The sequence below is a fragment of the Tiliqua scincoides genome, chromosome 2 (genome assembly GCF_035046505.1).
Source record: "Tiliqua scincoides isolate rTilSci1 chromosome 2, rTilSci1.hap2, whole genome shotgun sequence".
Lineage (NCBI taxonomy): Eukaryota > Metazoa > Chordata > Lepidosauria > Squamata > Scincidae > Tiliqua > Tiliqua scincoides.
The window spans coordinates 45,433,237-45,441,336 of NC_089822.1; the positions used below are offsets into that span (position 1 = coordinate 45,433,237).

Sequence of the window (8,100 nt, forward strand, 5' to 3'; positions counted from 1 at the left end):
AATAAAGGGTTCAATCCTATCCAAGGAGAATGGGAGAAATGACTAGTTGGATTGGGGTCCACAGGGGTGTGTGTGTGTAAGTTGGTCAGACTGGTTGTTCACAAAGTTCATTTGATAAAACAATTCTATTGGTATGCTTACAAAGTTAAAAAAAAAAAAAAATGAGTCTTCCTGGACTAAATCTACCTACTCCAGTATCCTGTCTCCAACAGTGATCATCAGTTGATCATTTATAAAGCATGTATATTGCTGTGTATTAATAGTATATTTTTAAGATCTGCATTTAATGAATGATGGTTGGTTAGCAACCTTCAGTCTCAAAAGACTATGGTATAAGCCTACAGCACCCGGTATTCCCAAGTGGTCTCCCATCCAAGTACTAACCAGGCCTGACCCTGCTTAGCTTCTGAGATCAGACGAGATCAGGCATGTGCAGGGTAATTAATGATATATGATTAATGAAATTAATATTAATATAGTTAATATTTCTGGCCACTTCCTGTTTAATGATGTCACTTCCAGCCCTCAGGAACATGATGGGGAGTCATAGCCAACAGCCACGGGGGTCAAGGGAGCCACTGGCCGGAAAAGTTTGAATACCGCTGCCTTAACTGCATGGGGCCACTTGGACAATTAAAGTCTCATTCCGTCACAGTGCCACTAATGAAAAGAGTATGTTTCATTACGAAAAGTCCAAGGATTAAGAACTGGCTGCTCACCTAAAAATAAACCACAAATTAAATTCGGTTGGATTAACAAGAAAATAAACCCTGTCAGGTAAAGGAGAGAGACAATCACTTAAGCCACTGGGTAGTGTATCTACTGTCCCCACAGCTGTAGAATAATACCAGCCTGGTGTCATTTTAAGCTGATTAGACAAGTAATCTCACTAGAAACACCTCATACTTGCTCTATATACCTTTGTGATTTCCCCTGCCTTTCTTCAAACATAGAGGTTGAACGGCACACAATTATTTTGCCTTGAACTTAATACAAGTGACAAGTGCCAGCAGATAGAGTACACATCAGTGTCAGCTGCCTTGTTTAAAGTACTGGAGACTCTCACCTGTATTCCCCTGCAAGCCATCTTGATGTGAAAGGTACAATGTCTACTCTTCTGTTTTGCTCTGAACGGAAAGCAAAGCTAATAATACACACTTGCCTAATAATCCTGCTTATCCCATTCAAATTGGCTCCTCTATCAGGGGACAAGTGGAAGAAGTTGGGTTAGGAGGTGTTCTTGATTAAATTTGTAAAGTAGCTCATTAGCTTACAACAACGCCTATGGCTTGTAACTGTATGAGTTGGTTATCATATTTAACTGGGCCCAGAAGTGTGATGCATGCTTCAGAGATGCATAAAAATATAATATAAATCTCTGAAATCCATATAACGTCATTCAAAAAGTGACACAACAAAAACATGAAAAATAATTGTGAGGGGGAGCAGAGAGGAAAAATAAAGATTTCAGCTACGAAAACACTGAATAGAAGAGCAACATTTAAGTCCATCTAATTGCCTGGAAAAGGAGGTGGGGGGAGAGATAAATGTGGATTTTAACCTTTCCTCCCACTTTCAGGTAGATGGTCCACTTGCATAGGTACTGCTGACCTCTTCAAAATACAAAAAAAAGATTCAAGATTCTTAAAGAAAATGTGAGGCATGATGCGACCAAAATTAAGGCTGCAATCCTATGCACATTTTCCTGTGAGTAAGGCCCACTGACCAGAGTGGACCAGAGTGTACCTCTGAGAAAAGGTGCATATATTGTGTTGCATGCCTTCTAAGAACCATTGATTTGAAAAGGAGAACCAAGTATCTTTCCCACAGAACTCAGTGGGGCCTGAAAGTACCAAAATATATCTGCAAACATCTTTGTTGGGTTCATGCTGTACATTTTTAAGTATACACTTTAAACCAGTGGTTCCCAAACTGTAAGCCATGGCTCCCTGGGGAGCCGCAGAAATCAGAGGAGCCGCGGAATGCTCATGAAAAAACCCTATAAATTTATAATATTGTAGCCATAATGAGGAGCTGCGGGCAATGGCCCAGTAGGTTAAGGGAGCCGCCAGTAGAAAAAGTTTGGGAACCACTGCTTTATCCCATTTCTGCCTGGCCCACAAATATACACATTTGGTCCCTGTTGTGTACATGCAGTGTTGGGCAGAAATGGCTTAAATTATCTTTGGTATCTATCTCCGGACCAGATCAGACCGAAAGCTCTTCAACCTCCCCAGACTGTGTGAAAAGTCTAAAGTCCAGCTGAAATGTCTGTGAGACTTCCTCTTTGCTGACGATGCAGCTGTCACCGCCCACTCTGCCAAAGATCTCTAGCAGCTCATGAATGGTTTTAGCAAGGCCTGCCAAGATTTTGGACTGACGATCAGCCTTAAGAAAACACAGGTCATGGTTCAGGATGTGGACTCACCTCCCTGCATTGCAATCTCTGCACATGAACTGGAGGTTGTCTGTGACTTTGTGTACCTTGGCTCAATGATCTCCGACACTCTCTCGATACCGAGCTAAACAAACGCATCAGTAAAGCAGCTACCACGTTTTCCAGACTCACAAAGAGAGTATGGTCCAGCAAGAAGCTGACAGAACATACCAAGATCCAGGTCTACAGAGCTTGCGTCTTGAGTACACTTCTGGAATGCAGCGAGTCACGGACGCTTCACTCCTGACAGGAGAGGAAGCTGAACGATTTCCATATATGCTGCCTCCGATGCATCCTCGGTATTACCTGGCAGGACAAAGTTCCAAACAACACAGCCCTGGAACGAGGTAGAATTCCTAGCATGTATACACTGCTGAAACAGAGACGCCCGTGTTGGCTTGGTTATGTTGTGAGAATGGGGGATGGTCAGATTCCAAAGGATCTCCTCTATGGAGAACTCGTGCAGGGAAAGCGCCCTATAGGTAGACTACTGCTGCAATACAAGGATATCTGCAAGAGGGATCTGAAGGCCTTAGGATTGACCTCAGCAGATGGGAAACCTTGGCCTCTGACCATCCCGCTTGGAGGTAGGCTGTGCAGCATGGCCTCTCCCAGTTTGAAGAGACACTTGGCCAACAGACTGAGGCAAAGAGGCAAAGACAGACCAGGGACAGACTACTCTTGCTTCCAATGTGGAAGGGATTGTCACTCCCGAATCAGCCTTTTCAGCCACACTAGATGCTGTTCCAGAACCACCATTCAGAGCACGATACCATAGTCTTCTGAGACTGAAGGTTGCCAGCAGGATCTTTGGTATACACCTAAAACTGTAGCATTGGAAAAGCCCCCAAGGCAAAGGTAGGGGGACAGATGATGGCTTGCTCTGTCACCATGAATGCAACATGGAAGGGTAGAAACAATGCTGGGGAGTGAAAGAACCAGGAGATGGAAAAGAACCAAAGGCGAAGGGATAATGAAAGCATTTGGGGCAGGTCTAGAGGAAGAAGAGTGGGAAAGTATTGGTGAGGTACTGATGGGACAGGCATGAGAAAGGAAGAGGAGATCCAACATGCCACCTTGACTGATTCTTGAGTGGGGTGGGTGAGATTAAGCCACATATAGCCCATTTTACCAGGTGAAACATAAATGGAGTTTTCAGGTCCCATTTTAGATGTGATGAAACAATTTGTTAGGTAGTAATGTTTGTAGTCGTAACATCTTATTTTTGCCAAGTAGTTGTAGCATATTACGCTGCATTACATCATTTAATGATGGTATCACTTCTATTGGCTGGTAATTAACAGATAAAATCTAGTGTAATAATATAATTTTATGACAAATAAAAGTAAAGCATCAGATGCTAGGTTTTGTGATAAACTACTCTGCATATATATTCTAACATTTTTTTTCTTTGTAAAGGATGATTAACTTTATTTTAGAACTATACCTCTGAGCTTGGGATACATAAACACTACAGCTAACTGTGTGCTGGACTGCAGCACATGTGTGCTTGATTTTCTAATGCTGCGGTGTACCATTCTTGAATAAAATTACTTGCACAGGTTGTTTTAGCAGGCACCAGTGAACACAACCAAAACCGCTTCAAATATTACAACAATGCAAAGACTGGTTTTCCTTCTTCCATTCTGCTGCTAGCCCAGTGAAGTGACTAATGCCTACTTCTTGCATTCTGGGAAATGAATGGTTGTTGCACTCCTAGGTCTCTGGCCCACATTGTCCCAGTAGCACAAAAATGTCAAAGCCAAATGTGTTCGTATAGGGGAGATGAGAGGGAAAATCATATGTGAATGATCACAAAAAAGGCTTGAGGGACCGAATTAGCTTGATTCTTTACACAACATCTCACACTTTCCCAGTAGTGTCTGTATTCTTGTATTACTGAAGCCCTTTTCAGTTACTCAATTCTATACATTCTCCGAATGTGTAAAGAGAGAAGCAGGATGCACCTGCTGCCCACGCCCTTGAGCTCTGGGCAAGACTGTGATAACGTCTTCTACATGCATATACAGGTCCAACTTTGTTATACACAGATTTTTTTATACATGGATTTGACTCAACATGAATGGCCCCTGCAACCTGAAGGAATGTACTGCTCTCTGGAGAAGGGGAAAATGCATGTCTTAAAATCACAGTTTAAAAAAACTGCTTTTCTTACTGTTGTAGAGAGACAGTCACGCAAGTGATCATACCATTCTTCAACTGAGCCAGGCAAAAGCAAGAGGTCCTTTGCATTTCTAATTGCTGACAGCTTCTCTACAACAGTAAGAAAAGCTGTTTTTAAACCACAATTGTAAAGGGATGCACTTTTTAATTTTTTAACAATTGCTTTTATTTAACTCATTTTATGGTATCAGCAGGGAGTTCCAGAATCAAACTCCTGTGAATGTCAAGACATGACCTTATTAGGAGCAATAGGGGCAAGAAACCTGGAAGTCGGTCTTTAAATCTATTTTTCCACCTTTTTTTTTATCCACGAATTTTTTTTTATCCACTAGGGGTTCTGGATCAGTACCCTAGCGAATAATGAGACATGACCTATAGCTATATATACTGAAGGGATTTTTTGTGAGTGGGATCCATGCAGATTTCCAAATTGCATGCCCTGCAGCTGTATGCACATAGAGGACCCTTTTTCATGTGTCCAGTGGTTAGGGTATTGCCAGTGGGGGCACCAGCATTGGGGCATGGCCTATGAGTGCACCAACATTAGAGGGCCTGATGGTTCTATTTCCATAGTTCTATTCCCCTCCTTTAACTCTCCTCCTTGAATAAGCATGGAAGGGGAAAGCCTGAGCAGGGGTTGAGAATGCTGTGGGATGAAATCATGCAGAAGTGGAATGGCAACCGCACAACTTCTGCCTCATAAGAATTGGGCCTTAGATTATGGGATCATTGGTCTCTATTAACATCTCTTATCCAACTAGAAACTACCATATTTTTCGCTCCATAAGACGCACCTGACCATAAGACACACCTAGTTTTTAGAGGAGGAAAACTTACTTTTAAAGTAAGCCTGCCCTCCCCATGTGGCGCCTGCACAAATGAGGACCTTGCCCCCGGTGCGGACCTTGCCCCCTTTGTTCTCTGCCTGCCCTCCCCCTGTGGCACCTGTGCAAATGAGGACCTTGCCCCCGGTGCGGACCTTGCCCCCTTTGTTCTCCGCCTGCCCTCCCCCTGTGGCGCCTGTGCAAATGAGGACCTTGCCCCCGGTGCGGACCTTGCCCCCAGTATTTGCTCCATAAGACGCACACACTTTCCCCCCCCCACTTTTTTGGTGGGAAAAAGTGTGTCTTATGGAGCGAAAAATACGGTAATTTAAATGTGCAGAAATCGTACATAACCCATGGACATCAATGGTCATCAAGACTATTCTGCACTGGTGGTAGAAGTAATGTCCAATGTATCATCAGTGGGTAACAAGGGAGTGTCCTGGGGGACTCAGTGTAGGGCTTTGTCCCTGGACTCCCAACAACCTGGCCTCATCCCTGAAGATACTAGAGATACTACACCCCCACATTCAGTAGCACAGGCATCTCACTGACATACATTTCATTCTGAAACACTGAACATGATATGCTACAATCCTAAACATTGTGTTCGCATAGTTACTTTCACGATTATGCTGCCTAATGGTTTGCAACTATTGCGCATGATTTGCATAGTCCACCCGAAACACTAGTGGCTTTCACTGTGACTAACACATCCCTTTGACCCATTATTTTACCCTATCCATCCCCTATGTACACACACTCGCTCGTGCTATTCAATTACTGAAAAATATCTCAGTCTCCTCAAGAAGGCTCTCAGCTACGGAGCACTCCCCAGAAATTCTTTTCTTCTGCTTCTTCCAGCTCTTGTGCCTGGCAAGATAAAATATAAATGTCTCCAACTCTACGATAATCAAAAGTTCACGTACATTGAGCATGTTCCCTGTCAGTTGAGAGGCAGATGTGGCTGAGAAGAAACCCTTCAACTGAGCTTCACAATATTTGCTTTGTTAAGTTTATATGTCAGATGAGCAAGAGGGCTTCTTTTTTTCCTCCCAAGGCCCGTTTGGCTCCTTGCTTCTATTTTCTATTTTTTCTTCCATTTGTTTCTGAGTCAGAGGCCATGGGATTTTGAAGCCTGGCCGTCTCCTGCAGAAGCAGAAGTGGTTCAGTTCATGTGTTGTTTTTCTTTTGGTGGCCCCAAAGTGTGCTGGATTGCTCTTCTTCCTGATCTTGGACCTGAGGGTCATCTTGAAGCAGGCTCAGAAACACCAGTGCAACTCTAGCAATTCATTTGTCCTCTGTTCTTTTTTTATTTATTTTTTAACTTGGTTTTTGCTTCCATTGTTTTCTTCCCATACATTTTGTATAAGTTGTATTCAAACATTCAGACAGGAAAGCTATCATATGGTACATCTTTCTACTTCTAAAATAAATAGAATTCTAAATTACAGAGATGGGGTGGAAAAATGGAGCTGTGTAAATCGATCAAATCACAGACTATTGATTGTAATCTGGGAATGTACTAATTAAGAATTCACAATGAAAAAATAATATTATCCATGTACTGCTACCTCTGATTTCCTTCTACTTTTCCTCCTCCTTGATGTGTTTTTAGCAGTTCCTACTGTTTGCCCTCTCCCTTAGGGGGAGAAAAGAGGGATAAAAATATGGCAAATAAATAAATAATTCACAGTTTGAGAACCTCTGGGCTAATTGATTTTGCTTCTTTAGGGGGACCATCCTCTTTTGCCAAGAAAAAGATTGCAGCTGACAACTTTTGTGAAATATAGTACTTATACCAGTGGTTCTCAAACTCCTTAGCACTAGGACCCACTTTTTAGAATGACAATTTGTTGGAACCTGCCAAAGTGATATCATTAATCTGGAAGCAATGTCATGGCGGGAAGCGGCATCATCAAACAGGAAAATGTTTATGACAAAATTAGAAAAGTAAGTAAATTTTAAAAGTTTAAAAGTTATTTAAAATAAAGAAGAAACCTCCTACACTCCCAAGCAGCTGCTGATCCATTTACATAAAATTCCCCAAACATCCCAAAGGTGGCAATCCTATCCACATTTACCGGGGACCAAGCCCCATTGACTATCATTGTAAAAAGCGTAGACAGAGTAGCCTGTTCAAAGTACAGATCTGTAACATTTCCTCAAATGCAGTCACATACCATGGTAGCATTAGCTAAAACATATTTAAAAAAATACGCATTGAAATAAATGGGGACACACTGGAAATTGGCTCACAGCACACCTAGTGGGTGCTGACTCGAAGTTTGAAAATCACTGCTTTATACTAGATGTTTGATGATTTTAGTACTGACCTGTATTATTATTTTGATAATAGTGTTTTTGTTGGGTTATTTTTTAGTATTTTTAGCCAATTGGGAGACCATTGTTTGAAAGCTTATGTGGAAGTGAATGAATAAATGGATGCATGAATGCTGGTCCAGCAGAAAGATGGAATAAAAGTGATAAATATTACAGATGATAATAGGTGTTGGCAGAGGATTACCACCATGTATGAACTTGATGATTTCCACTGTCTATGTGTTATACAGTCTTCACAGACATTGGAAGGTGAGTCTCCATGATTTATAGTCATTTCTTTTCTACGATTTCATATATGAAAATAGGCAATCA

The 8,100-nt window shown here is 41.9% G+C and overlaps 1 pseudogene; it reads right to left on the bottom strand.

Annotated features, from left to right (window-relative positions):
- Nucleotides 1-335: 335 nt before the first annotated feature.
- Nucleotides 336-455, bottom strand: LOC136643077 (5S ribosomal RNA; annotated as a pseudogene).
- Nucleotides 456-8,100: the final 7,645 nt, after the last annotated feature.